Source organism: Ursus americanus, chromosome 9 (assembly GCF_024610735.1).
Source record: "Ursus americanus isolate L20-20 chromosome 9, mUrsAme1.1.p, whole genome shotgun sequence".
Classification (NCBI taxonomy): domain Eukaryota; kingdom Metazoa; phylum Chordata; class Mammalia; order Carnivora; family Ursidae; genus Ursus; species Ursus americanus.
Window position 1 is genome coordinate 3,821,456 of NC_142135.1, and position 13,196 is coordinate 3,834,651.

The window sequence follows — 13,196 nt, forward strand, 5'->3', positions numbered from 1 at the left end:
TGCACCCAGGGCTGCATTATGCTCTGGACATTGTTCTGAGGTGTCCCTGTGGCTGCCTGGCCCGCTCACAGCTCCCCGGACACACACTTCTAGTTTAGCCTGGGCTCGGCCGCCTGACTCCACCTGGCTCCCACTGACTTCTGCTCTGAGACCCAGCGGGGCCTGGCCCAGATGAGGGCCAGGTACGTGTTAAGGATTTCTGTTTTAGAGAGTTCGGTCTTCCCTGGCACTTTCGCCTCTTTGAAAGAATTTTGGCCTTTGGAAAACGTGTTCTAATTTTTATTTGCTAAAGGAATCTCCTTTAATTCTTTATCTGTGTCCTGTAAAGATATTCTGTATTTCTGCTGTTTGTTGATGGCCACGCAAATACGACTTTGCACACAGATGATAATTAGGCAGTTTGTGATTTGTCAGTCCCTTTGAGAACATTCCATACTTTGGGGAGTTCATTTCTCCGACGGCAGTTCTCATTTGGGCCACTGCACTAGACTTCACACTGGCCTTGTCACCAGTGACTCCCTCCGTCTCCAGCCTTCCATCTGGCTCCTTCCATAAGCACAGGGATGGCCGCTGCCTCCCTTCTGCTAAACCTTCTTGGCCCCCTTTGGCTAAAGAAAGCTCTGGAAACTCTAGGACACCACTTAGCAGGGCACAGAGGTCCTCTGGGGTCTGTGTCCACTTGTCTCATGCATTGCCACCCCCACCCGAGGCAAGTGGGAGCCCTTTAGGTCCAGGACAGTTTGTATACTGAATGCACCAGGATCCATCTCCTGGGTGCAAGGTACAGGGTGCTGGGAGAGGGGGGCAGGGCTGGCAGGTAGCCCACGTGGAAGGAGGCAGAAGCTTGGATAGGGGCGTGGGGAGGAGGCAGGGGCAGGTCTGCATAACCTGGCATCAGCCCAGACCTGGGGGGCAAAGGGGAAGGAGGACTGAGGCCATGCAGGAGGTAATGTGGCGAGTAAAGGGCCAGGAGGAGAGCAGGGTTGGGCAGAGCGTGTCTGGTTTGGGATAGATTGAGTCAGGCACCATTGGGAAGGTACTGCTGCCATGACAATAGCAATGAAAGAACTAGAACTTCTCAAAGGCTTTCTTATTAAGCGTACACTGTCCTAGTTAATCCATAGATCACCTCTCTTTAGACAGGCAGTGTACTCATTTTACAGGTGACAAACTTGAGGCTCAGTGTTCAGGACACTCCTGGGGCACAGCTCGAGCGCTCTAAGTAGAAAGAACACGGTCTTCTGGCAAGAGAACAGAGTCCACTGCGGTGACTCATGCGCCTCTGGGCTCTGCCCTGGGGACTGGTTGGTGTCTGCCAGGCCACCTGTGATCCTTTCTGGGTCACTGTGAGGTGAGGAGACATCGCTCCCCTGGACACAGGCTGTGCCCCAGCTCCTCTGCCCCCTAAGACTCGCATGCCGATCCCCACACGTGCTACACTGTGGCCTGAGTCCCAGCTTTCCCTTCTGTAGGATTCAGACTCTGCTATGACAACACTTACCGCCAGGGGCTAGGGAGATGGTGGACGTACTGGCAGGGAACCTGGCCCGTGGGGAAGTCCTTGGTAAGGGGATCGTGGCAGAGGTGCAGACACAGTGTGGTGCCCCGGACCCCTGCCGAGAGCCCCCGTCGCCAAGAGACGTGGGCACATGCCCCGTGCAGGGTAGGGGACTTTGCATGCTAGCATAGAAAGATTTCTGCCAAAAGGGCTGAAAACACCATGGTGATTTTTACAGGCTCAGCTCCATTTAATAGGGATGTTCTTACACAAGGGAATCTATTTCCAGGGAGGATAATGGAAACACTGTTGCTGTCCTTTAGCATGTTCAGTATATTCTTGTTCACCTTTGAAATGGGCGGCGCGGCAGATCCTCACCTTCGTTGTGACCGGTTTCCCCATCCGATCCATCTGTGGCTGCTCTGCGGGAGCTATTTTAGGTCCTTTAATGCTGTTGGTTCTTTTGCTTCTGATTAGCTTGATGAGGGAAACCGCCACGGTCTATCTTAAATCCAGATGTCAAAACTACTTCCATGGATTTCTCTTGCATTCTTGCTTCGGCGACATACTAGGGAGAAAACTGCTAGAAATGTTCCTTTTTCCTCTCGTTGTCTCTCTGTTTCTCTGGGCCTGGGGTTGTGCTGACAAGAGCGTCTGGGGTCTGGGCTCTGACCCTACTCTGCGAGTCCTGCCCCATCTGCCCCCCGCCCCGTGCTGTGTGATCCTTTGTGATGCACACAGGAGGGTTGCCTTGGACCCAGGCCCTGGGCTCTGGCTTCTGGGAGGTGAGTGTCCCAGCTGTCACCTGGACCAGAGGGAGGAGCTGGTGCCTTGCCGTGAATGGTCCTGGGTGCCCCTGCTGGCCCTTGCTGCTCCTGGCCACCGTGCACACCTGGACACTGTGGAAGGATGCTTGGGGCCGGTCCTTGCCTGGGCCTCAGTTTCTTCACCGGCTCTGGGAAGAAAGTAAAACCCATTCCTGGGGTTCCATGGGAGTTCGTCACAGATACTCAGTAAGTGTTCTTTTCCTCTTCCAGTATCTGCATTTCTGTGCTGTTTTGATTTCTTCTCTTCTGAGAACTAGCCTTCCACAGTCCTCTTGACATGGGTCGCCTGGCCGGTGGGGCAGCAGTGCAGACGAGAGGTGACATTCCCTCGTGAGGCCATGAGAGCCTCATTGTCCAGCCCCCACCGACCTCTCTGACTCTGTCCCTTTCCAGTTTCCTGTATCCAGTATCTCAGGGTCCCTTGCTCGCTCTCCCCCTCTGTCACGTCCAACTCTGCACAGGATGCTCCCCCCAGCCTGCCCCCCACTGGTGCTCGGCTCCTCCCCCCCCGTGCCGGCCCAGCTCCGCCGGCGCTGCTTTCTGGCCATTCCTGACATGGCCGGGCAGTCTTAGCTGTCCCTTTCCTACACTCCTGCAGCATCCTAGCACTCTCCATCCCCACCACAAACCTAACAGTTTGCCCGTGTCTCCCGGGGCGGGGGGGGGGGGGGACCTGCTCCTGATCCTCCTTCTGTCCCCATGTGTTGAGCTTGGGGTCCCCAGCATGAAGTGATCACTTCGGCCTGTGTTCCGCGGGAGCAGGCCCTGTCCTGCAGCTGCAGTGTGAGGCCCACGCCTGGCCAGCGTGGCAGGGGCTGCTGCCTGGCTGGGGAGCCTGCTGGGGCACCCACACCTATAGAGATGGGCCGCCCAGGGACGCAACCACATCTGCCAGAGTGACGGAGGGGACGCAGGCTCTGTGACCATCACACTGTTACTCCTGACCTCTCTCTTTGAATCCATCAGAACCCTCGAGTGAATTTAGAAGCAGCTGGGAAGAGGTTTTGTCCTCATGCTCCTTCTTCATCCGAGAGTATACGGAAGCCTGAGCGGAGGCAGCTGGTCCAAACCTGAGCTCCTGCACCGGGTGGCTACTGTGGCAGCATTTTTGCAGCCTTCCCTGCGCTCAGCATGACCTTTGGGAAAAGCAGAGTCCCCCCGGGCTCTCAGCCACAGAAGGCAGAGAATCGCCAGCATGGTTTAGTTTTTGTTACAGTTCAAAAAGCTGGAGGGAGCCAACACTGATAATGCACCAGCTGTGTGCCATGGCCCCAGCCCTCCCCTCGATGAACTCATGCACTGCTCACAACCACTCTGTGGGACAGTCTTCCTTCTTGGCCAGGCCGGGGCAGAGCTCGGAGACTGGCCCGAAGGTACAGCTGAGTGGAGGCAGACCCAGGCAGAAACCAGCTGTCTCAGACTTCAGAAGACTAGCAGAAAACCAGCAAGGAATCTGGTAGATATTTTAATCTTAGAACAAATTGCTCCAGAGTAGCCTGTGAAGAGTGTTGGAGAAAGACCCCAAGCCTATCTTTAGAGACGAGCTGATCGGAGGAAGTGATTTCTGATGCTTCAGAGAGGACCGGCCCATGCTGGCCCGGCACACGCTGCTGCCCGCGGAGCTCCCCGGCGGTCTTGCGGAAAGACGTGGGGAGCACGGACGTGAGAATCAGGCAGGAGCCTTTGAGCGGTGCTTCTGTCTAGTGTGAGGTTCCGGTCCCCGGTCTGGGCTGGGGCTGGAAAGCATGGAGGAGACCCTGTGGGAGGGGACAGCTGAGCCGGCGTGGAGCCGAGGGTACGACAGGAGGCTCAGGCTTTCACGGTGGTCTCAGTGAAATGCGGTTTGGGAACTCAGGACAGTGCGTGAACAGAATAAACACCTGGTGCTTCTCGGGCATTTTATGCTTCACAAAAAGGCCTCACAAGTGCTCTCCCATTTGATCTTTATTATGACAATTCCCTTAATAGCTCTAATCTTGGATAACAGCGTTCTTGAGATATGAGCCCCACGGTGGACGGTTTGCCCGTTGATAGTGTGCGCCTCTGTGAGTTTCTCACATAGTCACAGACTTGTGCCGCCATCAGCACCGTCCATCTCAGACGTGTTCCTTGCCCCGGAAAGTAATAGTCACACGTTTTTAGCACCAATTATATGCCAGGAGGTTCAGATTAATTCTCCACAATCCTGACTAGCACTGCAAGGGAGGGTATCCATTTTACAGATGCAGAAACTGAGGCCCAGAGACACTCGGGTAACTTGCCTCTGGCCGTAGAGCTCACAGGTGACAGAGGATGGGTCAGACCCAGGTCTGTGTAGCTGCAGAGCCCGTGCTCCTTTGTCCACACTGTTCTCCATCGATGCCACTCAGGGCCTCGCGGTGAGGTGACCCGCCCTGAATCCCACGCCTCGTCAGAAGTGACGTCAGGCTGTGAACTCCTGTCTGCTGACCTGGGCTCCCTCCCCTTCACATGGCGCTGCTGAGGCCACAGGGAGAAAGGCCCCAGGCATGGCTTCTTCCAGCCTTTCCTGGACTTGTGACCACACGGATCCAGCAGGGCTAGCCAGCCCTGTTAAGCGGGGAGAGCTGCCCCTGTGGGAGGCCGGGTAGTGGGAAATCAGTTAAAAGTGAGGCCAGCCCTCACTCGGCTTCCTGCAGACCAGAGAGAGAGGGTGGCCGGCAGCCTGAGGACATGGAGAGGGAATCTCATTTTCCCGAGCCCTGTCGTCTGCTGCGGAAGGTCCTTATGGGTCTGAAAGCAAATGTTCATGTGCAGAAACGCAGGGTAAGGGTTGGACTCGGTGGAAGGGGCTGCTCTGTACGTGCAACCCGACAGGCCTGGCTTCTCTGCGGTAGGCTGGGGCTGCAGCCTCTGGCCGAGGAAACATTGCTTCGGCTTACGCGGAAGAAACGTGTGACATTTATAAAGGAAGTGTCTGCGCACAGGGGGTATTTCTGAGGCCGCACATGCGAGCGCCCATCCCCAGACCAGCAGTCACAGAGCCAGCGCAGCGGCAAGGAGACCCAGCAGCTGGACCCGCCCTTGTCCTGGAGTCCCGGGCGTGTCACGGTGCCTCAGAGGCTGGGAAAGCAGGCTGGGCAGGTAGGGAGACCTCACAGGGAGGCCGTGTCTGGCTGGGTCTCCCAGGGGAGCGGTGTGAGCCCCCTGAGGTGGGGCCAAGTGGGTAAGGGCAACGTTGCAAGGTGATGGGTCTTCTGCGGTGGGCAGGAGCAAGGGCTTAGATTCTGCCTTCTGTCCTCACACCTGGTGACCGTGGTGGGCTATCTGCCTCTTGCAAGCTCAGTTTGCTCCTCTGTAAAATGGGTGTGTTGAGTAGAGGAAGAGCACATCTCTAGGAGCTTTCTCGGTGCCATGTGGGGTGTGTTCACATGCCCCACTCTCCCGTGGAACCAGCTGGACTTTGATGAAGGAACCAGGGTGTCCAGACCAGACTGCCACTCTTTTGAGACTCTGTCCCTGCAGTGGGAGGCCACTGTCACCTGACAGCCACTCGAATCCCCACCCCGGGCCTTCCCGAGCTCACGGAATCCAAACCCAAGAGGTAGGTGGGTTCCAGACATGTCCTGTTTATGATGAGGAACTCGAGATTCAGACAACCAAACACCTCAGAGACGTGGCCTTTACCTCTGCAAGAGCCTGGCATCTATCTTCCTGACTCGGGCATGTCCGCACCTTGCCCCAACCTGGTGATTTTCCAGCCTGTCCACGAGCAGACTGGGTGGGGGGCGGGTGCTAGACCTCAGATCACTGACCTCCAGCCCCAGGCTTGTTTGTAAGCTGAGCTGACCCCCCCAGTCCAGCCCTTGAGCCCTGTGGCCGCACAGACCACAGCAGTGGCAGGTGGGCCAGGCACCTGTTGACACGTGGACACTGTTCGTTTCCAAGTGTCCGTCAGGTGTGTCCCTGGCTTTGAGGAGAGCTGGGATGCCTCCCTGGACCCTTCCCGTCACTGCCTGCTATAGACTCCAGGCTCTCCAGGCCTGGTCCCCGTGAGGAATTCCCCACCTCCCATTTGCCATCTCTGCGGCCTCGGGCAAGTTACTTACTTTTGCTACGTACGGATTTACTCCCTTTCGGGGCTGCTGTGAACACGGAGCGGACGGCACCCAGGTGGCCCGTGCCTGGCACAGTCCCCAGCGATGCTCTGACTGGATGGTGCTGGGCTTTGATTTTTAGAATCCACTGTATCTTTTCTCTTCAACTAAAAATAGTAAGAAAAGGGGCGCCTGGTGGCTCAGTAGGTTGAGCATCTGACTCCCGGTTTCAGCTCAGGTCATGATCTCAGGGTTGTTGGATCAAGCCCCGTGTTGGGCTCTGTGCTCAGCAGGGAATCTGCTGGATATTATCTCCTTCTCTCTCCCTCAGTGCCTCCCTCTCTCTAAAATAAATAAATAAATCTTTAAAAAATAATAATAATAAGGAAGGGTTTTCTTTATTGCAATTGATCTATGAGGCTTAAGGGGAAAATACTCTTCTTTGGGTGTGATCCAGATGTCAGTGTTGCTGCCATTTTCTGGCCTGCTTCGAGCCCCTCCTCTCAGGATGGATGTGTCCTCAAGGTTGACTGCTTCCTTTCACTCGGGTTGTACTTCATTAGAAAACCGAATAGGCTGGTCTAGTCAAGCAGACGCCCGTGTGACGCAGCACATAAATTTAGACTACCAGTGTTATAACTATCAATTATCTCCCAATGAAAGTTCAATTTAATTATATGTGGATAGACCTCCTAAATTCGACTCCCTGATTTGTATTTAAATGTCATCATTATGACTTCCCTGGTGAGGTTATCAGCTGTTCAACGACGGAATCATATGATATTTTAAAAACCACCGCTTTTATATAGACTCTTCCAAAATCACAGCACCCTTTTCTAGTGCCAACTCTTGACTATTATACTGTCACATTTGGCCGTAAAATTAGATGTGAAAACTGGCATTCAGTAGTGGTATTAATTTTATTTAACTCCGACTCATCGAGGATGGTCGGGGTGGAATCGCGGTGGGGCCCGTCTGGCGGGGAGGCCGCTGCATGGGGACTCACAAAGGCGGTTGAATCGAGAGTCTCGGCAGTTCCACGCGCGGCCCGAGGTGATTTCTGTAGCTGTGAGCGCCTTGGCTCTTCATCTGGGACTTGGGATTAACCACCATGACAACAGCGCTATTTGTACAGGGCTGCTGGTGTCCTGGCCACCGGGTTGACCGTTTGGTGCCTACTGTCTTATTGAATCCACAAGAAACCTTCACAGGAGGGAGTTTAGCCCGTCTGAGGTGAAGAGTTTGAGCTGCAGTGTTCTGCACACCGTGAGGGACCTGGTGAGGTGATACCACTGTTCCGGGAGCAGCTGTGCTGTGAGGGTCTGTGCGGTTGGGCCAGCCAGGCTGTTAGAGAAGATCTGGAGGAGTCTTGTCCTGGCACGTGCACGTGGGGCCCGGGCCTCTCCTGCGTCTGGGATTCAAGCCCCGTCCCTGTAACTAATCCAGACGACCCCTGGCGAAGTGCCAAGCATGCTTACATACATGCCCAGACTTCATAGCCTGACCACTGAGCCAGCGGGCATTCCCCTACTTTAGAGAACGAGTTTGGGTTTAGAGAAGGTAAGGGTTACGGGGAAGATACACAGATGACTAAGAAAGCCCTCAAGGGAGCTGGCAGCCTAGCCCAGGAGATGCCCCCTACGTCAGCCGATGGCTGTGACAAGAGCCAGGTTCTTCTGCCCTCCGCCCATTTCCTGGGGACCAATTGCCCCCTGGCATCCCTTGCAGATGTCCTCCCACTTTGGAGACCGCACTGGACAGGGAGCCCAGAGACCAGATTCTCCCCCCGGGTCAGCCATTGACCATAGATCATGCACTCTTGAGCCCGGCATCATGCCTTTACTTGATTACAAATAGAGATCGTGCCATTTTTGACAGTGTGGACAGACCTAGGGGGGATTGGGCTAAATGAAGTAGGCCAGACGGAGAGGGACAGACACCGTGTGATTTCACTTACATGTGGAACCTAGATACCCACAAAAGTGAGCAAATGAGACAACAGAAACAGACTCACAGATGCGGAAAACAGACCAGTGGCTGCTGGGGAGGCAGGTGGGGGATGGCGGGGGTAGGTGACGGGACTCAGAGGTGCAGACCTCCAGTTCTAAACTCAGTAAGTCACGGGGATGAGCAGTGCATGGTCAGTAGTACGGTAGTACACGCACCGTGGTGAGCGGTCAGGGTGGGCGTGGAAGCGCTGAGTCACTATGTTGTATGCCTGAAACATTCATTTTTATTATTTTTTAAGATTTTGTTTATTTGTCAGAGAGAGAGCACATAAGCAGGCAGAGCAGATAGAGGGAGAAGCAGACTCCCTGCCGAGCAAGGAGCCCGATACAGGACTCGACTCCAGGACCCCGGCACCATGATCTGAGCCGAAGGCAGCCACTTCACTGACTGAGCCACCCGGGCTTCCCACCTGAAACTAATTTAATATTATATGCCAATTATACTGCAATTAAAAATTTAAAAAATTAAAAATAAGTAGAAACAAACAAGAAGAACAGAGCCATCTGGGCCACGAGGTGTCATGTGAAGCAGGATTTCCGTGCGGGCACCAGCCCTGGTGAAGGCCATGCCGCCGCCGCCTACCGGGCTCCTGCGGCCGCGCGGAGGGCAGGTGAGCTCACCACGGGTCCTGGGCCTACCTGCTCTCCTCTCCTTTCCTTTATCATTTCCGGAGATTGCATTTTCCGGTTTCGCTGTGATTTGCCCAAGGATGAGCTACGGTTTTGAATTATTTTTTGGACACTTTTTTGTGGGGCATTACACAAATACTTTCTGATTTGCGTGGCCTAACCCCAGATAAAAGGATTCACGTGAGTGTGAGCTTACACGAGTGAGGAGGGCTGTGCCCAGGGAAGTTGTCCTCGACAGGCACGTGGGGAGTCCCGTGGCTCCCGTGCCTCCTTCCAGTTTGGTGCCTCCTTGTCGTTAGGAAGAAGGCTTGCTCTCTGGGAATATGGAAGTGAGGCTGTGCAGGGCATTCAGCTGAGCCCTGCCCGTGGGCTGGCGGTGGCCCACGTGCCTGGATGAGAGCGTGTGAGTCCTCAGCCATCCCTCTCGGGACTACTGACTGCATTTCCAGGCCGTGTGCCGGTGGGGGCAGAACGGGCTCTCTCTCTCTCTCTGCCTGCTGCCATGTTGGTGCCCCCGTGCACGTCTCCCTGGTTGCTCCCATTCCCAAGAGCACTGCTGTCCCCAGTCTGCATGGCCTCCTGACGAAAGCAGCAGCCTCAGGCCATGATGGCTGAAGACAGTTATAGAGCTGGACTCAGAGCCAGGGCAGCTCCCAGGGCCCTGAGGCAGAGGGCCCCTCCGATGCTTCACGTAATGCCGTGGGTTTTGGCAGGCAGAGAGCTCATGCATCAAGACTCAGCTCTGGGTAAACAGGTTATCAGTCACATGTTGCCCTTCCCGTCCTGAAAGGGAGGATGGAGAAGGGGGTGGTGATGCTTAGGGGCTGTGCTCTGAGACCACGTAGGAAGGTCAAGGCCAGCGGTGCTCTCTGTGGTTCAGGGAAATAACCCTTGGCTTCTGGACTTGGCATTCTGGCTCCAGGATTTTGAGCTGGGTGACCCTAGCGAGTGACTCGGCTTCTTGGCACCTCAGCGTTATCATCTGTGGGAAAGGAGGGGCACTGCCGTCAGGATGCTCGTCGGCAGGGCATGTCACGGGCAGCGGAGGCCGGGGCTCTTGTAAATTCAGGCAGCCGCGGATGTGGAGCAGGCTTGGCCGTCCTGGGCTCCGCGTCCCATGCCAGCCCAGCACGCCGCATGAGCAAAAGCTGACTTCCCATTAGGTGCTCTGCCTGAGCGCGAGAGAGCCAAACAAAACCGAAAACAGAGCGGTGGCTCTGAGTCTGGGTGACAGACTCTCGATGCCGGGCGGCCAGCCGTGCGGCGTGGGGCCGCAGCTGGTGCTCGCAGAGCGTCGTCGCATCTGTAAGAAAGCAAGTCCCGCTCAGCCTCGGGCGTGCTGTGCTCAGTCGGGTGGATGCCTGTGCACGGTACTTGGCACCGGGCTTGGCGCACAGCAGGTGTCTGGGAAGTTCCGTCTCCGTCCCCCGTCCGCGTTGAGCGTGCACCTGGCCTACAGTTTCATCACGGGTGGAGGGGGGTGATGCGGTCTGATGCTGACTTTGTCAGATATTGTTCAAAAAAGCCTCCAGAAAAGCACACAAATCTTACCCCAGTGGCCACAGCGTCTGGTGTGCGTTCTGACCCCAAGGATGCAGAATGCCGCTGGCCTCTCTCCCTCCGTGTTCAACAGCAAGAGCCTGGGATCCAGAACGTTTCCAAACCTGTTTCAAAGGTGAAAGTTATTAGTTGCTTTTGGGTTATCTGATAATGAACTGAAATTGGCCTTTTTAGTGAAACCTAGGAAATATTCTGACCTTTTGCTTGAAGAGAACACTCGTTTGCTTCAGTCCGCTTTCGAGGTGGGGACTGGGAAGAGCCCTTGCTGAGTGGGGAGTTAGAAGCGCTCTTGCCACACACGTAGGCACCTCACAGAGGAAGAAGAGTACGTACAAAAAGTGGCTAATAAGCTTCTGCAAAGATGTTTGGTCTCAGGGCGATTCAGACCTGCCAATTAAAACATCAGTGAGGTGGCGTTTCGCCTCTTCCTAGTGGAGATTGAAAATCTATCATGGCCAGGATGGAGGGGCACAGGGTGCGGGGTGCCACCCTCGCCGCCCGGGGCGCGCGGCTCGCTGGGACCCTGTCTGAGAAGGAGCTCGGCGCTCTGCCTGCCAGCCTTGACCTTTTGTGCCCTCTGGATTCGATCTCTGCTTCGAGATATGGGCCCCACACACAGTGTAAATGTGGACAGGAAATTGAAGCACCAAGATGTTTAGGATTTTTTTTCGATAGTAATTTTTTAAAAATTGGGAAATCTCTGAGAGTCTGAAAGTACGGTGATTGTTAGGTAAGCAACGGTATGGCCGCATGAAGGGACATCCTGCAGACTGATTTTTGGTGATGTGGAAGTGTTCACAGTACATTGAGAGTAAAACAAGGTGCAAGGGGTGCCTGGGGGAGTCAGTCAGTTAAGTGACCGACTCTTGATTTTGGCTTAAGTCATGATCCTGGGATCAAGCTCCTAATCGGGCTCCCTGCTAAGGGGAGAGTCTGCTTATCTCCCTCTCCCTCTGCCCCTCCCCCTGCGCTCTCTCTTTGTCTCCCAAATAAATAGATAAATCTTAAAAAAAAATAAAAGGTGTAACGTAGTTTATGTATATATTTATGTGTGTGCACATGAAAATGAGATGTATAATAACTTATACACATACATATAGAATCATTTGAACTACATTGAAATACAAATACTTAGGAAAAAGACTTTAGAATTAAGGCATTACAGTTAGAGTATAAGGTTGAATCCTTTTTTCTTTTTTATGCTTTTTGCTATTTTCCCACTTTTTTCAGTAAGCCTGTCTCCTTCTACAGTCAGAAAGGAGTCCATGTTGCTTTCAGACAGAGTTCTTGCTAGGAAATGCCCCGTGTTCTCTGCTGACACACGAGTCTCTCATTCTCCGGGGCAGCTGAGCTCTGGACACCTCCTGGCCGAAGGCTGTCTATCTACTGGCAGCTCAGTAGTTTCCTGCAAGCTTCCAGGGTTCTCAGGCTCTCCTCTTGGGGTACAGTCTTACATGCAGACACCCTGACTTGGAGTATAGTCCCTCCTGATTGTTCCAGGGAATGGCCCCCAAGGCCACTTGGAGCATGCTGGTCTTGGCTGAATGTTCTGACCACGACATGGTTGGCGATAATGCAGCACGCCCACTCCGACCCTCTGATTGACTAACTCTCTGTCGTCTTGCAGCTGGAGCCAGAACTTCGGGGGCCTCACATGAAGAAACCTCCTTCCCCCCCTTTTATCCATCCACATACCACACCTTTACTGAGCACCTCCTGTATGCTTGCTTCTGTGCTAAGAGGCAGGGTTTCAAGCATCAGTGAGAAACAGTCTGCCCACGGGAAGGTCATGGTCGGGAGTGGAGGCAGTCTGCAGGCAGCCATCAGAGTGCCCGGGGCCCAGGTGCTCTAGGGCCTGGGGGCTCAGCAGAACAAGGGCGAGGTACAGAGGCTAGGCAGCTACGAGGGGGAAGAGGTGAGCATTGGCCCGGGGTGTCGGGAAGGCACTTAGTTCACTCATTCGTTTGTTCAGGGGGTCGTTGGCTGCGTTGCTGTGGTGTGCAGGCATCATCCAGGCCGGGGCCACCAAGGCACGGCCACGCAGGTCTCTGCCTCAGGGAGCTGAATTCCAGTAGACCCGATAAACAGTGACGCCCACAAGTAGGTGTTTGTACGGCTCGCGATAAACGCCACGGCAGAGATGAATGGTGTCATGGAGGTGGAGCGAGGGGAGGTGCCCGGAAGACCTTCCTCAAGCTCCAGCCTCGAGAACAGGGGAAGAGCCCCGTGTGTTCTAGAAACTGCCAGAAGGTAGAGAGGGCTGAACACACCAGCAGGTGGGGAGGCTTTGTAGAGGACGTGATGGTTGAGCAGGAACCTGAAGGGGAGGCTGTCACAAGACAAGGTCCTGAGTGTGGGGCCAGAAGTGGGTGGGCGGGCACAGCTGGTGGGGCGTGGTGTGTGTGAGCAAGACGTGTGTGAGCAAGGCTGAAGAGATGGGGGGCAGTGCTGAGGAGGCTTTTGGGGTCCCCAGGGTTAAATGATTCTTGTCCTCTCTGATTTCCCACACTGCATCCTGTCTGCCTGGTCCTGGTCCAGAAATGACATTTTCTCTGGGGGTATGTGAGTCTTCTCCGAGGCCGGGGTCTCTGACTGTGTCTACAGTTCTAGACTGTGT

The 13,196-nt window shown here is 54.7% G+C and overlaps 1 protein-coding gene across 10 annotated transcripts in view; it reads left to right on the forward strand.

Moving 5' to 3' along the window:
• The window catches only part of TRAPPC9 (trafficking protein particle complex subunit 9), a 596,424-nt gene that overhangs the window by 446,807 nt on the left and 136,421 nt on the right, over positions 1–13,196 (forward strand). The gene's annotated exons all lie outside the window — the stretch shown is intronic.